The sequence below is a fragment of the Pseudonaja textilis genome, chromosome 3, assembly GCF_049901715.1.
Source record: "Pseudonaja textilis isolate UNSWEBS1 chromosome 3, rPseTex1.2, whole genome shotgun sequence".
NCBI classification, from domain to species: Eukaryota; Metazoa; Chordata; class Lepidosauria; order Squamata; family Elapidae; genus Pseudonaja; species Pseudonaja textilis.
In genome coordinates, this window is record NC_141992.1 from 87,742,878 (window position 1) to 87,761,264 (window position 18,387).

The window sequence follows — 18,387 nt, forward strand, 5'->3', positions numbered from 1 at the left end:
GTGTGAGGTGAGGAGACAATGATCTAGGAAAAATACTATTTTATCATTTGAATCTATTCCCCAACAAATATTGTCAGATGCTACCTAACTATACTTAATACTCAGAAAGAAACTTGTATTGCTTTTGTCTTTTTATTAGGTTTAATTCAGTTTGTTAGTTTAGTTGCTTCTTAAATACTTTTTGTGCTTGAAACTTTTTATGATTTTATGATGTTTTATGATTCCAAAGATTATATACCTCAACTCTCTATGAATATTTGCAAAAAAGAGTAAAACGTATCCTCGGTATTTGATTAACAGCATATGCTGTCACATATATGAAATAGTATATATGATTTGAGTGCAGTGGTATACCGCTAATCCTGCATGTGCTAGATCAGGCTAAATTTGTGTGGAAAGAATCGACAAATCAAATGGGTGTTGGTTCTTGCCATTTGTCATTCTTGGCCTTCAGCTAAGTTTATTTAATCTTTTGGGCTGAGTTACTTCTTCTGAACATTGATGGTAGGTTTATTATGTTATTTTTGAAACATCAACTCATGACTACAGTAGGCAATAAAAATGTGATACTAATAACCAGGGCAGAAATCACAGTGAAGGCATACTTGCAACCTTGCCTGGAGACTTCAGATCAAATATATCTGTAGAAAATACTGCAGAATTAACCCTTGGAATAAAGCAAGAAAAGAAAGATTTTGAAAATTCTTGGAAATAACACTGTGTGCATATGTATAGCTTTGAGAAGGCCTGTATCTCTCCTTAAGCATTTTATTTTTCCAAACTGATGTTAAAGGTTAGAAGCTTTAAAATTGTATGAGTTAATACAATGTTTCAGTTCCCAGGAATTCTTTACTAATGGAAAATTTATCTTGTGCCTTATGGAGGAGGCTATTAATGTTTAGGACATATTAGGGGCAAAAAATAAGAATTGCCTGCTGCTGGTAGGTCATTATCATCCCATCCCATATACAAGATAGAGTTTCAGTTAATCCCAGCTTCGTGGGAAAAATATGAGAACCACAGTAAAGGAAATAAACATTGATAATCTACTTTCAATATACATTATTTTGCAAGTACTTATTTAAAAAGTGAAAGTACTGAGCAGAAAAAATAAAAAATCTAAGCAGGTTTAAGCTAGTCAAGGAAATGGAATCACAATTGGAACCTGTATATTAAATATTGTTCCCAAACCTAATTGTAAATAATGGGAGTACTAAGTATACAATGTACAGGAAGGCAGTACCCAAGGACCCAAATGACTCAGAAGGACATAGTGAATAGGTATTCCTATATGCTTAAAGGCCTGGGCTCCGTTTGGAAGATAGAGAAACCCTAACCACCTATGAGTATTATAGTAAGCTTAAAGTGGCTTTGGGTTACTAGCATTCTTTTGCTATAGCAATAGCAATTGGACTTATATAGCACCCCATAGTACTTTATAGCATTCTCTGGGCAGCTTACAGTGTCAGCACTATTTGCATATTACCCCCAACAATCTGGATCCTCATTTTACCGACGTCAGGAGAATGGAAGGCTGAATCAGTTTTGAGCTCCATCAGGATAGAATTCCAGACTGTGGAAAGAGTTTGCCTGCACCACTGCACCACTATAGTTCTAATACATGTTCTATATTGTTGGGTCAGGTATAGTAAATTCTAGAGCATGCATTGATGGATTATGTGCCATCAAGTCAGTTTTGACTCCCAGCAACTACTTACTTTTCACCATGATGATCAGTCCTTATCACATCCTTTCAAGTCTCCAAACAATAATGCCATTGTAGCTGAGTTGTCCATTTTGCTGTACGTCATCCTCTGTTTCTCAGAGTATAGTCAACTTGAATGAGAACATTTATTGCAACCTATTGCAACTCTAAATTTGCAACCAATTCTTACCTCGCTTAGAACGCAGAAGTCTTCCTTTTCCATTTATTTTTCACTTCCTATCACCATTGCTAGTATTTCCCACCTTTGGAAAGCTTTGAGAGGATCCTGAAAATGATGTTTGGTTCTCAGTTATGACACACTTAGTTCATTTTTGTCAGCTTGTGAAGAAGGAAGTGGGAATTTGCAGTAGAAATGGTGGTGTAGAGATTCATTGAATTTTCTTTTCTTGTTTGCCAGTGTTATGGAATTAAGGTCTCACATTGCTGAAGATATGTTGTTTCCATTACTTGTTGTCTGCCCTCAAGGTTAACTTTAGGTAATAATGGCTGGCATCTAGTTAAGAAAAGTACCTCCTTTCAACATACACCAGAGATAACTAGTAGAGAAGACATTTAGATCTTGCTTTAATAAGAGTCCCTAAGCCCCCCCCCCCCTTACTAAAATCAGAACAATTGCTATTACTTTTTAAAGGAAAAGGTAGCACTTTATTTCAGAAAGCCTAACATGAGGTCCTTGGTTTTTTTTTTTTACTTATTTTAACTCCAAATCAAATAATGGAAACATCCAGATTCACAACACCCATTTAACCACCAAGCAGAGCCTGAAGTCTGAAATAACACTTTGTGTTGCAGTCTGCCATTTTGTGGTGGCAGAAAATTGCCTTGTGACTCACATACGTGGGACTAGCCTTATTTAAAAGAAAGTTAGGTTTTTGTTGTCTTTTTCCATTTGTGTGCAAAGAGTTCTGTTCTCTGTAAGACAAGAAAGGCTTTGCTTTATCCCCACTGAATAGTTTGTATTAACCACAGTATGTCGACATTTCATCCTTGCACCTTTTACTTGGACTCCAGATTGGATAAAATGCATTAAGAACTCTGAACAGGCTTTTCAACTTGTCTCTTTCCCTTTCCAACAAGAATGGGGAGAGAAATAGGTTGATGTGTTATAAACCTTGAATTAAAAAAGAATAGAGTTTGCTTACAAAATCAGTGGTGATGGGACTACTTTTTTAGTTTATTTTAATGACAGTTGATCAGATTCTATTAGCATTTGAATCAATCCCTGGAGATAAGGTAATCAGACCGTATAAAGGAATATTAAGTTTTATTTAGTCTCAGTTAATTATCTAGCAAATGCTTTGGGTCCAAATCTCCCAGAGTTGGAGAGTTTAATTTTGAGCCATTTCAAGCATGAAACTTGAAATAGGCTATTTTGGGCATATTGAAAATGTTTTGTTTCATAGCGCTTCCAAGAGGCTCAAAACAGTTTTTTCCCAGTCAGAACAGGGCATTTTGAAAAGTTTTGTGCTATCAGTAGTTAAACTGACAAAATGAGGGGTGTGGGGAGTGCTATTCAGCTGGAGCAGAATTTTTTTTTTCCTGGCACGGTTCTGTTCCCTTTAATCACTTTATAAGAGAAAATTCTATCAGTACATCTCTATGCTGGGGGACGGGGAAATCCCAAATAAAAAAAAAATGAAAATAAGCATTTGCTGTTGAATAACATTATCTAGCTGCTGACTAACTTCCTCTTCCTGCATTATAACTCCTCTTTCCTCCCCGCCGTCTCATTTATATAGGCCACTATTCATGAAGATGAAGCCAAGGCATAATCATGAGGAAATAAAGCAATTTATTTTATTTAATTAAAATCGCATGCTCTGCTCCTTATGAATAAATAGAGTAGGGATGGAATCCAGATTTTATTTTTATGTTGTGCTTTTTTTTTGTTTGAGGATTGCTGAGCTTTTAGCAGTTTCCATTATGTTTATGCTTATGCTTAGGACAACCCCCCCCACAAACTGGAGAAAAAAACCCCATCCTCAGAACTATGGAATAACACTGCAGGGGTTGCCTGGACTTTCAACTGAGTGTAAAGTCTGTTTAGTCAGTGCCTTCATGCCTAACGCTAACCTTTCCCCTTGTCATGCCTCTCCGCTCCAGGTGCAGCATTCTATCTGTCTACTCCCCCCCATCCCCATTGCTAATTAGTTTGGGCCTGTTTTACTCATACATTCCGCAAAGTACAGACTGTTTTTACAGCACAGACTCTGTCCCACAAACATGACCTCAAGGTGTATCCTTTCGTGCATGTCCAATATGTTTGCTAAAGATTTCCACTCTCTTTCTTATTTCTACAAGAACTAAAACAGCTTCGGTTCAAATTCCCACCAGCTTCTTGACTTGCTGTATTTGTGTAAAATACTGTGATACTTGTCTTGCCTGTAAGATTCTATTATTCCTTTTGTTTTTGGTAACTGGGAGCAATGTACAGAATGAGATGTTAAGTTTAACCCAATTGTATGCCTTTAGTCTACTATGCATTTGTATCTGTGTCAATAATATCCAGAGATGCTCATATTTGAATTCTCTGTCAAACAAATACATCATTACAGGTAGTCCTTGACTTGACCAAAATTGAGTCCAAATTTCCATGGCTGAGCAAGACAGTTGTTAAGTGAGTTTTGCCCCATTTTATGACCTTTCTTGAAATAAATGAATCACTGCAATTGTAACATGGTTGTTAAGTGAATCTGACTTCCCCATTGACTTTGCTTTTTAGGAGGTCGCAAAAGGTGATCACATGAGCCCAGGACACTGCAACCGTCATAAATACTTTGCCAGTTGCCAAGCATCCAAATTTTGATCACATGACAGTGATGCTGCTGCAATGGTCGTAAGTGTGAAAAATGATCACAAGTCACTTTTTTCAGTGCCATTGTAACTTAGAATGGTCACTAAACAAATGGTTATAAGTGGAGGACTAACTGTAAGTTGAGGACTAACTGTGTAAAGACCCCTTCCTTCTTAAAAGTTAAAATTGGATGTAGATTAGGGATTGTTCATGGCTGAATAGTCATACTTTCAGTAATTCACTGATACCTTGAATTACACTAGTTCCCCATTCCAAAAGTTTTTTTCATTCGGTTAATTCTGTTAATTCAGTTCTGTTAATTATGTTAAATAATACAAACAGAATATACCAAAGCCAAAAAATGTGAGAAATTCTGAATATATAATCAGATCTTTCAGAAATGTAATCTCCTGGCTTTTTGTGTCTTTATTACAAGCTGATAATCCTATGATAACAGTATAATTCCCTGTTTGCATTAAGAAAGAAGCTTCTAATTCTCTAAGGAACAAACATTTCCATCTTAAGGGATAAACACCATAGTCTTGTGGCCACCTCCATTATTGCTACTTATCCATTACTGAAAAAAACATTTTCTTGTTTGGTATACTCTTACTAGGTATCTTCTTAGGTTAAAATCTGATTTTTGTAGTAGTGGTATGTAAGGATAGAGATTCCTTACTGTTCAAAATGGGGAAATGATTAAAGCAATCATGGATAATTAGTGTAATTCTCCTGAATGAAGGAGCGTAAGATTTGGAGAATTAGCACAAGAACTCTATCTTCTTAATAAAGCAATACAATATATTTGCTGTGTGGATGATTTCTGCCCCTAAAATACATTTTTTTTCTTTATCTACCTTAAGTTCTTAAAGGTAAGTTAATATTGGTTGACCGTCCCATCAATAAATAGATCATAAAAATTACATAACAGCCTTTAGTAATTTAGTTCTGAACTAGGTGTAATGATAGGCAACAGCCTAAGTGATCCAGTAGATGCTTTTGCCTAACCATTGAACTCAAGAAAGCTAAATGTGGGAAAGATTATGAATCGAGATACTTAATGCATCCAAGAGGAACTTTATTTTTAGAGTAGGAATAATATTTTACAAGTGCAATAAAAGGATTATATTTCTCATATTCCAAATAGAATGATTTCTCTTTGTTTCTAGGAAAATACAGTTCTGTTCTCAGGAAAACGAGAAAACAAGAAAGATTTATTATTTAATTGCCATCATTATGATCAGGGAGCATATAAAATGTGTGTTCATTAATAGGATGGAATCAGAATTTCATGAGAGAGAGGGAGGAAAGGAAGGAGGGAGGGGGGAGGGAGATGTTTCCATTTGATCCTTCCAGTAACCTTAGAGGGATTGACTATGCAAAGTAAGACTCATAATTAATTCTGATGACCAAATCTAATTTCATTCCCTAGATTTGAATTTGGACCTCGATTTGGACCAAGGCAGAAAGAAAGTTATGCTATATCTTATAAATTATGAACTGAGTGAAAAAAGAAAGCTCCATTATATCTGTGATGTTCAATATTGACTAGGCATTAATTGTCCCATAAATGTATAAATTATTGTTTGAGTATGAAATGTTCACTATCGCTGCTATTGCTAGATAATTAAATGAAATTTTATTGTTAATTAGCCAAAATTATTCAGATCAGCAGATAAACCTCATTTATTTTTTGATGTTCTTCTGACATTAGCACTGGGACTCCCAGTAATTTTCTACAATATTCAGGTAATTCAGTTAATCAGTTTAGTCCTACAACAATGCTATAGCGCCAAAAAGATATTTCATTCAGCTAAAAAAATACAAAGATATGAACTTGAGTAGTAATTGGCTACCCAGTCAGTCATTCTTTTATAAGAATGTATGTTTCCTTAAATGTAATAATTTAAATAGGAAATCACATGATTGTAGGCTAAACTAGAAAATAAAAAATACATCCTGAATGAATCCTATGGCATTTCTCTGTCGATCCATTTGTCATCCATCCATCCATCTATCCATCCATCCAATTTAATGTATATTGACTCTTGGCTCCTAAATGATTCTAGGCAGCTTACAACTAAAACCTGACCACAAGGGCAATACAAAACGAAAACTAAAATAAATCAGAGAAAAATCAAAAAAGGCAAAATCAAAACAAATAAAAAGGTAGTTTCACATTTACCCTATCCCTAAAGCTTAGGGCCTTACTCTTCCCTCTCATCACTGTCCAAGTCACTTTACAGTAAGGAATCACGAGACAGATTCATGATAACTATTTCCAAATATGCATTATTCATTATAAATTAGCATATATGTTTTCTTTTTGTAAGATTAAAAGTAAGGCACACTTATTTAAAGTAGACCTGTATGGCTTATAGAGGGAAAAGGGCCAGATTAATATTGTAATAACAGTTGCAGTTAGGAAGACATAACTGGCACATTAATCAACTTTTTGGCAGCTAGTGTCACAATAGCAGCAATGGAGCTGGTAGCGTCCATGAGGCATAGACATCTCGGCAGTGTATTTTTTTGGGTTGAAGTGGCAGCAAAAAGCTAGACAGTTGCAGCAGATCCTTTCTAGCAGTGCTGATATTAGGACAACAGCAGACTGTTATTTATCAAAAAATATAATTGAGCCACTCAGGGTTGCTGGATGAGCCATATATTGTGCAGGTATGTTCTAATTCTGGGTAGATAATCTTTCATTTTGGGTTGAATGAACTTTTATTTCTTTTCTTCAAAAGTCAATGTAGGCAATGTTAATTTTGATCCCAAAGTCTTTCTGACCAAGAAGAGTATATGTTATTCACAATGTGCCAAGCCTTCTTTTGCATTTTGGTCAGTGGAGTCTTGGACTTTTGTCCCAAATTCCTGTCTGGAATTTGCAAGGTGAGTATTCTGAGACAATGAGTATTTCTACCAGATCTCTGATTTAGCATTCATTTAGACTGAATGCAGAGGTGCAGAATAATTTCCACCTCTTGAAGAAAGTTGATTGTTTGTTTAAAACATTTTTATAACTACCCATCCTATAACCAACTTTGGGAAGCTCACAATAAAAAAAAATACATTTTTACATGAGCTAGATGTGCCTGTTTTGAATGGAGACATGCTTACAGTAAATCCTCATAAGCATGGAGAATAGATTCCTCTACCTTTGCTTAATATTTCACTTTAGAATTTAAGAATGGGTTTCCCAGTTTAATTCAGAAAAAGTATACAGTAGTTATCAAAGGTTGTTTAACCCATTTCCTTGAGCAAGTATTCTCCCATTCCAGATCATTCTTTTTAAAAAAGTTAAAGCTTTGAAATGCACAGTAATGGCAATCCCAGTTTTCTTTATGCGCTGTAGAGAAGCTGTTTCATAGCTCAGTTGTATGGAAAATATTTTCAATCAGACATACTTGATTGCAGTCCTTAGCATCTCCAGGTAGAAATATGAAATAATAATGGGTACAAAAAGCTTCTTCTACTTGAGGCCTTGAAGAATTATCAAATCTGAGCTCAAGATGCATTTAGTTGAGAGCTATAGTATCCTGTTTAATAATGAATTTAGTGTTAATATTGCTGATGGACAGGAACATTGGTAACAACTCAGCTTCTGAACTGAAATACTACTGGAGAACATAGCAGAGTTTATTTTAAAAGACTGTCAAAGAGAATTGGCACTCAAAGCTAATTTGTTCATCAGATGAATGGAAGCATCAACACCCCCCACTCCCTGCGCATGATTATGGCTGATGCCAATATAATAGCTTCTGTTCGTTCTATCCCAAGCTAATAAACGTATTCATACATAAGTCCTGATTCTTTTCATTTTAAAAATTAAACACACAGTAAAACGTATTCAATTTTTAGGACCTCAACTTAAATTTGTTTTTAGAAAGAAAATTTCATAGGAAATGAAAACTACATGTATTTGAGTAAAGATACATGCCTACCACAGACATTCCCAAATGATAGGCTCAGAAGGAATTGATTTGTGTTCATTATAGGTCAAATTCTGTGGCAATTTAAGATAATTGCAGATAACATCATCTCCAGAGAAAACTTGCAACTCTGGTTGAAACCTTCCACCATTCCCAGAGCTACTTCAAATTTTACTTTGGACAAAATTTCAATGGTAGCTTTAGGCTCAATCAACAAAGTAATAAACATTGATAGCTAGAAGATTTTTTCCCCCTCCATTACAGAATCGTCATTATGAAAATTCCTTAGAGTTTTGCATTCATTCTTACCTTGACTTTGATTAATTACATATACACTGAGGAATAATAATAGTTTTCTTCAAGGTGTCATGTTGAAAAACGTAGATAATAAAGAGAAAATTAATTTCAGCATCAATCAAGTATCTGTTCAAGTTGCACTCTTTGACCAGCAGCATGGATTGTTTAATAAAACTGAAGAGAATATTACAATAAGATAAAGTAAAAATATTCATATGTGGAAGAGATTGGTAAAAACTAAGGTAACATCTTATGCAACACAAAACGAAAAAAACCCAGTGATAATTTATATAACATTTATACTAATTTATGGCTAATTATAAATGTAGAATTTACACTAATTTATATTCAAAATAATAATTATCATTCAAATAGAAATGCAACAGATATATAGTCAGGCTGGCCAAGTCTTTGTCAAGGTAACTGAGCTGCTCTGTCTCAAATCCAAGTCATGTAGAAGGGAAACTTCCAGATTGTCTTCCTTTGTTGTAATTTAGTTTATATTTGTACACAGCCTTGGAGATGACCTTGGAGAAACTCTGCAATGATGGTTATAAGAACATGTCCAAAACATGTTTTAAGCCCGGTAACATGGAAAACCTAGACACACAGGCACCCCGCCCTAATTCCTTGGGGTATAAGGGAGGGAAGGGAAACTGCTGGCTTTGAAGATTTTGTTAATCTATATCAATAAATTAAATTTTCCTGGATTGGCCTATCTTTGTGTGGTTCAGAAGAAAGAATTGTCCTTTATAAAGATGAGAACCTGGATTGGATTGGAATTGAGCAGACTTAATGCAGACAAAGAAAAACAACTAGTCATAAAAATGTAGGTTTACTAAAAGCCCAAAATACTTGGAGTCTCAAGGAATAGCTCTCCTTATCCATTGTCAAATATATGATATACTACTATATATCTGACTACTACTGTATGCTAACTACTAACATTAAAGAGCCCCAAATTGCTGTTGGCTGTCATGGAAACAAGTCAAAACATCAAACTTGGGTCTGAACAAGAAATGTAGAACTGTGTTTTGAACATGCAGTTTAATTCTGTTTTTATTTATTTGTTTATAAGGCCGTTTACCGACTCAATCTCCAAATATGCACACTATATTTTCATGTTTGCCTCTGTCGCTTTCAGATAAACATTGGAGCTAAGCCGTTTTCAAATTTCAGATGGAGGACAGTATTGTAAGCATATAATATATGCTACATGATGAAATCTTCAAATGCTGTATCACATTCTACTATGGTGTACTTTACTCAGCAGGAGAAAATCTTGAAAATAGGATACAGTGGTTGAGTTGGATTTATATTTGAAACTCAATCACAGTATTTTACACCGAAAATAAAATACTAAGAGACCATTGGTTATGATCAACTGTGAGCATAGGGTTAAATATAATCAGTAAACTTATGGTTCTCATTTGTACATTTCAACTCTGGGCTTACTAGGTGATGCTACTGAGATCTTTCCTCTGTGTCTTGTGTTTATTACAGTCTAGATGAGATAAAAAAAGGCTCATACTCAACTTCAGAAAACTGAATCTTGTGGGAATCCTAGGTCGAGGGAAATTTGTGCTGGATGGGGTTACACTGCCCCAAAGACGCTGTGTGCAATTAAGGGGTTCTCCAAGACTCACATTTGCAAATTTAAGGAATAGGTGGCAGTCATTGTACAGAGGGCCTTTGTGCAGCTTTATTTTTGCACCTACTTTTACTCCTGAATGAGTGCTCATGCTTTACTCACCTTAAAGTTAGATTAATGCAATGTGCTCTATATGGCTTGGTGACTATAGATTTAGATATATATTTTACTTTATTTTGTGATTTTTGAATTTCAGTCTATTACTGAGCATTTTAACTTGAATCGTGCAGAATATGGTGGGTATATAAATTGGTTGAATATAATGATAAATAAATAAACGTCATACACAATTAGGTGTAGTGAATAGTTGTTGTAAAATTGAAGCACTAGAATTTAAATGTACATTCAAAAATAAATTACAGGCACTTAAAACTCTAAATGCCAACATATTAATAGTCCTTGAAGACATAAAAGAAAACAATATACATAATAAATATATGTGGAACAGTGTATACAATAGACAGTGGAGCATTATAATTATAGAAACAGATACAAAATCTTATTTATGCAGAAAGGAAGTAATGTAAGCAATCAAAACATTGAAAATGGCAAGGAATTAAATTTAAAGGCATTCCTGTAGAAATATTGAAACTAGTGGATTAAAACTAATGACATAAATATTTTGAAAAATGTTGATAAGCTGCAATTTAGGAATTATTTTAGTTCATTGGCAAATATGTTTGTTTATTAATGACACAACAGGTTTGATAGGAAATGAAGCTTTTTAAATGTTTGAATTCAGGAATGGGTTAGAAACCTGAGATACTCTTTGTGGCATACAGAATTTAGTAAAACGTTGCAAAGGTATAAATTTTGGCATTTAGGAATTTTTCATTGACTTTATGAAAGGATATTTCACCAAGCAGAATATAATAAGTTGCTAGATATATTAAAAATCTGGATGAATTTATTATGCTGAAATTATTATGAATTTATGCTGAAAACAAGCAGTGTTAAAGTACTGGTAGAAAGAAGCAAAATAATTTCAAATGTTAGAATTTTAATTCTTGATATTCTGAAACTATTTTCAGAGAACCTTTTAAAAATGTCAAAAAGTTATAGATACATGATACACTGATAAGAATTTATGCTATGCAGATAATACTATTCTGTTGCAAATAGCAAGCAAAGTTTATAGATTTTATTCAATCAATTGTGTCAAATAACTTTTAGAAGCTAAACAGAATCAGAAGCAAACAAAAAGAATAGTAATTATAAAAATAAAATTTCAGAGCCAATTATAGTGCTAATAAATACACAACGGTAATACCTGGGCTGTATTTTGAATGATAGATGGGATTGTAGCATGGAAATAAAAAGTAGAAACAAGCAGGACATAGTAGTTTTTCAAACCTGAAGTAAACTGACCTGGTGTCAGAACATAGGATTGGAAGTTGTTGACAGATACATATTTTAGAGCTCAAGCAAAGATAATGCCCCAAATGATAATTGGGAAAATAGAATTCCTTTAATATGGCTATGACAATTGCTCAAAATATCATAGGTTTAACACACACAAAATGAGTATGTCTTCCAGAAAATAGGAAAGATAGAACTGTGAATACTATTAAGAAAAGGAAATTGGAATAATTAGTACAGATGCTTATGCAGAGAAAAATATCTGAAATATAGTACTGAAAAATAACTTATATTCTAGCTGGAAAAATGTTTTAGTAAAACACATTGTTGTTCCAGACAATAATATCAAAAGAACAAATAGAAGCCTTGATTGCTCATCTGCCTGGAACCTGCACTGTATATTGGGTATTAATACAATTGAGTGGGTTCAGAGATATTTCTCGAGAAAAGTACTCAACTTCTCCACTCACAATAGAATTCCCTATGCCTCCAGGCTCGAAATTTTGGGCCTGGACAATCTGGAACTGCTCCGCCTGCGGTCCGATCTAAGTATATGTTCACAAAATTGTCTGCTGTAACATCTTGCCTGTCAACGACGTCTTCAGCTTCAACCACAACAATACACGGGCAAACAATCAATACAAACTCAAGGTAAACAGCTTCAAATTCGATTGCAGAAAATGTGATTTAAGCAACAGAATGGTCAAAGCCTGGAATGTTCTACCTGACTCCGTTGTTACAGCCTCAAACCCTCACAGTTTCAATCTCAAACTGTCTACCATGGACTCACCCCATTCCTAAGAGGCTTGTAAAGGGGGCATGCATAAGCACACTAGCGTACCTATCGTCCATCTCTTACTGTCCCCATTTATCTATATTTACTTCCTTTCTCATGTTTAGGTTCATACCTATATTTGTTATCTTGTACATGTTTGACAAAATAAAATAAAAATAAACTTTAGGAGGAGATGGCACTAGGACAAGGCTTAATTTGGAGGGGAAGGATAGTTATGGACATTAGTAGGCATTAAAAATATGAAAGGAAAGACAGAGAACAAGGAAGATGGTCATGATTAATATGGCTAATTTTCTGGTTGCGTCTTCAGAGTTTAAACATATATAGACTTTTTCTATATTTTATTTTATTGCATGCAGTTACTCAAAAATGCTTTCCTACTTTATGAAGACCGTGGGTTTTCATGCATTCATCCCTACCTATTAGGTAAAGACACCTCTACACGAGGACCTTCATGCTTGACTTCTGTTCCTTCAAAAAAGCCTCTGACTGGACCAGCTGTCCGAACATATTTTTAGTCACTTAGTGCTTCCATCCCCATGTTGCTGCATTGGAACCTCATTTTAAAGTCAAAATTTAGTCTAAATACAGGATCTGATAAATGCAAAAGAGAAAAAGATAATGGTAATACATTTCTTGGTGTAGTCTCTGGATAAATTTAGAAGAAACCCTTATTACTTAAATATATTTTAATTTAGAATTTAATTTAAAACATCCTGCAGAGTTTGTATTTTTTTAAACTATATCAAAGCATGTATCTTCCCAAATAAATCCAATTAAATTGAATGGAATATCATGGACTGCCATCATAGACTGGGTTTCATACCATTGCCTTTCTCTGTGAGGTATTTTATATTTTCTTTTTTTGTTACAGGGGTCTTTCTCATGAAGCTTTTAAAACACTAATAAGACAAAAAGCAAAATTAGTCATGTTGGTTATAAGAATATTTCCACGTTTTGCCAGTATGTTCAACAGTGTTAAAAATCACCTGCAAGCTTTCAAGTCTTCCAGAACAGTCTTAAAATTGAATGTTGGTAATAATATAGAAATTAATTTATACTGCATAAAATACTACTGTGTTTCAGGTTATAAATTACAAGCTGTAAAATCTGTGTATAAAGTAAAGAATCAAACAAACAATGTTTAAGCTCCTAGCTTTTTTAAAAAAAGAGATTAGGAATAACAGATTTATCTTTTTAAACATTAGCAGTTTCTTTTATTTTCTCATCCCAATCATAGGAAGAGAGTATTAGAAACAAATCTGAACCACTTACAACACTTCATAGTGCCTAATTTAAATGCCTGTAGTCTTTTCATAAATTTCATTTTAACATAGTGATGAAATGCAGAGTCCATGGCTTTACTACACTTTTCAGTCCTCATGTTTTAACTATTTCCGATCTTGCCTGGGAAGTTAGAATTTGTAACCTATTAGTTTTCATTTTAATGTTTTTCTGCCCCATCTGTAATTTTATTTTAACATTGTAGTTGGATTCATGCAAATCAGTCCCGTTTGATTCCTATTTAACCTATTTGTCTGTAGAGTTCAAAGGCCACTTGATTAAAAATATTCTAAATTACTTCATGAGGTTATCCATTATTAATTACAATTATCCCCTTCTCAAGAGCATTTGATTTTATTACAGCTAATGTATGGCCAACAAGTATTTTATGTATTTTGTGTATACAGTTTCTTCCATATCTAAAAAAATATCAGGATTAACTAAAAGCGTATAAAATTTCTAGAAATGGTCTCTGTTTCTTTTCATTAGTTCTATCAAACATTTTCATTATTGAACATTACTAGCCACTTACTTACAAGCAGCATTGTTGTGTTGATTTCTCCATTCTTCTGCTTTTCAGAGTCATGTCCAGAATATTTCCTTTGTTTTGCTTTTTCACAGTATGCTTGGTAGTACAATCAATTAGCTTCCAGTTTGATTTATGTTTTATATGCTCATACAATTAGATCAAAATGACCAGAGAGGGATAGTGAACTCAGAGGGATGCACTTATTGAAATTCTGGATGATGAGTTTATGATTTATGGGCATGTTGGCCATAGGAGCTGCAATTACAATGAACTTAAACCAAATGAAGATAAGTGGCAGCCAAATAGGTTTTGCATGTGTTTGTTACTCAAATTGGAGTATCAAGATTCTTTCGCATTTCTTTAGAAGTCAGTAAGACAATGAAAACAGATTCCCCAGCCTCTGACTTCGCTAAATGCAGCATCTGGATAAAACTGAACAAAATGCTTGAATAGCATGGCTATTTCCAAGAACGTTGATATAAAATGTGAAAAAGTAAATACTATGCAATAATATTCAATGTCTTGGTAATATTCAATTTTTATCATTAAGAAACAACACTACAGATTTTTACATAAGTTTGAGCAATTTTTTATGCTTAGAATTCAGCTTATGGAATGCATTTGAATTTTAATGCCTATTTATGATTATTAAAAGCAAACATGACATAGAATATGCTTTAGCTTTATTACAGAAGTTTATTTTCTGGAACTTGTCACATATCTCCAGAGAAGTGAATTTTCAAAATGTGATGACAAAACATTACATTAAATGGAGCCCGGTATAGGAAAAACAAAATATCTCCATTCTCCACTTAAACTAAGAAACTTAAGGGAACTAGAAAGTATTATGAACTGCTTTTCTTTTATATTTTACTTATGATCCTAGTTTCTGTGTCCACGTTAATCTGCAGTTGAAAATTTCTGTCAAATATATTTAAATGTGTATGTAATAAATAATATGTACTTAAATGTTTATTGAAAAATGTGGATTTAAATGACTTCTTCCTCTCAAATGGTTTAAAATGCCAAAGACTGTTGCTGATTAGGGAAATGCAGTGGCTAAATTCCTTTGTGTGATTTAGTCAGAAAATATTGGTCAAGATATTCTTTTCAAGAATCCACAAAATTCACATTCCTCAAGTTTCTGACTTCAGTCAACAGCTTGGGCAATTGTCTTTCCCATATTATGCTGGTATGTCAAACTTAAGTATGATATTTTGCAGATAGGAAAAGTTAAATGTATTTTTCATACAATTGGGGAAAGGGAAATATCTTCCCTCCCATCCATTTCTGACCATAGCAGAGTTATTACAAACATTTCTTATAAAGAAACAGAATTTTTGCACAATGCAAACTATTTCTCTAGGTGTTTGTAACTAGTAAGTTGCATATTTTTACTTCGTAATGATTCAAGTATGGTTTATTCAGACTACTAAGTCTATTCATTGTTATAACACTGAATATGTATGTTTTTGCCAGGTCATAAGATAACTAGGACAGAAATATGTTAAGGCACTGCAGCCTATATGCAAAGTTCAGCTTCATTTAGTAGAGCAAAACATAGTGGAGTAATTCAGTTAGTGATTAAATTGCTTCCTTAGTTAGAGAAGAATACACACTATCATGCCATATATGTGAGTTAATCTTTTCTCGTATGTGCCTCAGTCTGAATTTGCTATTTGCCACAAAAGGAAAAGTACCATTGGTACTAAGAGTTCAAACTTGAGATTATGAGTTCAAGCCCAATCTCTGTCCTCAATTAATTGTAGGTCTTTAGTCAAGTTGCTCCTCAGCTCCCAAATATCTTCCCCAAGAGAACTTACACTTAAATGAATGGAACTCCTAATTGTAAGTCTTTATTTTGCACTGGGGGAGAGGAATGTTTTTACAGAGACACTCAATCCATTGCCATTGATGTAATTTTTCATTCTATTAGAAACAAATCAGTATGTACTAAAAATAGTGAAGAACTCACCACAAGCAAAATGTGTCTATGGAGATTCTCAGTCATCCAGATCATGGTGGTCCCAAAGGTTCTTTTTCAAGAGGCAAGTGGACTTTCTGGTTTTTCTTTGAAGTCCAGTTGCCTCTTGAAAAAGAACCTTTGGTACAAACAAAATATGTGAGGGCTTGAAAACCTGATTAAAATAAACATCTTAATTACTACTTCAAGGTGTTTTGAACTCCTGGTGACTATCTGCATTGTTGCTTGCAATAATATTATAAGTGATTGGAAATGGATATTTTTTTAAATTTCCCAGGCTAAGTCACTGGGCTTTCTTAGTAATTTCTCATTCATTTACTGACAAAGTTCAAACATGCTTAACTTACAAGCCCAAACAAGGCTAGCCAGCTGTGCAATACCTATATAACATCACATATTATATATAACACAAAACAACCCTTTTTTTGTTTATTGCCATCTTACAAATATTTGAATAAACAGCTCAAATCTTTAGAAGTTGTTGGTTCAGGGGCAGAACTATATGAATTTAAGTTACCTTTCAGAAATGTAGTCCTGAGCCATGTTTGTGTCCCATGAATACAGCAATAATACTTAAGATTTGAGTTGACTTTTCAATCTGAGGCAGCCCAGTGCCTCGGTGGTTAAGACGCTGGGCTTGTCAGCTGAAAAGCCAGCAGTCCAAGTCCCGAATGCCACGCAATGGTGTGAGTTCCTGTCTTCACCCCAGCAATTGTCAACCTAGCAGTTCAAAAGCATACAAATGTGAGTAGATAACTAGGTACCAGTTTATTGAAAAGATAACAACATTCTGTGTCATGCTGGCCATATGAACTGCAGAAATGTCTTCAGACAGTGCTGGCTTAATGGCTTTGAAACAAAGATAAACACCACCCTCTATAGTTGGTAATGACTAGCAGACTAAAATCTGCAGACCTTCAATCTCTGCTTCATGAATTTGGACAATTAGATTGAAGACAGTGTATCTGGGAATTCAGGTGGTTTTTCTGTTGTAGTGTCTGCTATTTGAAACACCATGCTATAAGAGGTTACATTTGTCCCGACCCTGCTGCCCTTTCAAAAAGCTCTTAAGACCTGGCTGTTTTCCTGAGCATGGGATCAGATTAGTCGAACCTTTATCTGTTAGTTGCATAGTTTTCTTGGCAGCCATTTTATGTTATTGCTCTTGTTTTTCCTTATTTATTGTATTTTTCATTTTTGTTAGCTACAGTTATGTTTAGAGAAATAGGTAGCCATATGAACTGATTTAAATAAATGCATAAATAAATGTAAATTTTTGAAGCTGTTTATTTTTGTCAGGATTAATTCTACTTTCCCTTAAAACATCTTGAGAAGGCTTAATAAGAGAACCTTATACCACCCAAGTTGTGACAGTGGAGAAAAAGAATTATAAAATTTTCTCTACTTGTGTGCTGAATAAGGTAGAATCTTTGGGATGGGCAGAAATACTTTCAGTGGTTGAAACTGATATATACACATAACAGAATTACAGATCCACATTTAAATATATATGAACTATACCTATTCAATATATAAAACAACAGCAATAGCACATAAGTATACCTCTATCCTTTCCCAAATTTGAAGGAATATATGCATAAGGTTTTCTTTATACCTTATGTTGGTTTACCCCGTTATACCTTGGTTTACCTCCAATTTGCCTGGACCACCCTAAAGATAACCTTCTTAAAGACCTAGTAGTACACTGGCTACATAATCTTTCCAGCATGTGTGTATGCATTTGTTTATGTCATGAAGGAAGTAGTGTCAGAGAATGACTACTGATGGCTATAGCTCCTTGCATTCTCCATAGACTTTTTAGACTTTTGCTAATGAATATATGAGTGGGCTAATGGTTCTCATTAATTCAAGAATGTAATATGTGGATTCAACATATTCCAGTAAGAAATTTACCAGAGCTACACTATCATAAAAGAAACTTCAGAAAATTAATAATTTGCCATCAAGAAAAAATTATATTTCCTTCAAAAGGGTTTTTTATTTTCATTAAATATATGCTGTTTGGTTATTGTTG

The 18,387-nt window shown here is 34.1% G+C and overlaps 1 long non-coding RNA gene across 6 annotated transcripts in view; it reads left to right on the forward strand.

Annotated features, from left to right (window-relative positions):
• LOC113436178 (uncharacterized) overlaps positions 1 to 18,387 on the forward strand; it is a 301,149-nt gene that overhangs the window by 21,816 nt on the left and 260,946 nt on the right. For 5 of the 6 annotated variants that reach the window (XR_015742945.1, XR_015742948.1, XR_015742949.1 and 2 more), the window contains exon 2: positions 4,449 to 4,562. The exons of the other annotated variant lie outside the window; for it this stretch is intronic. This is a non-coding gene — a long non-coding RNA (uncharacterized LOC113436178). The remainder of the gene's footprint in view (positions 1 to 4,448; positions 4,563 to 18,387) is intronic. 6 annotated transcript variants of the gene reach the window in all.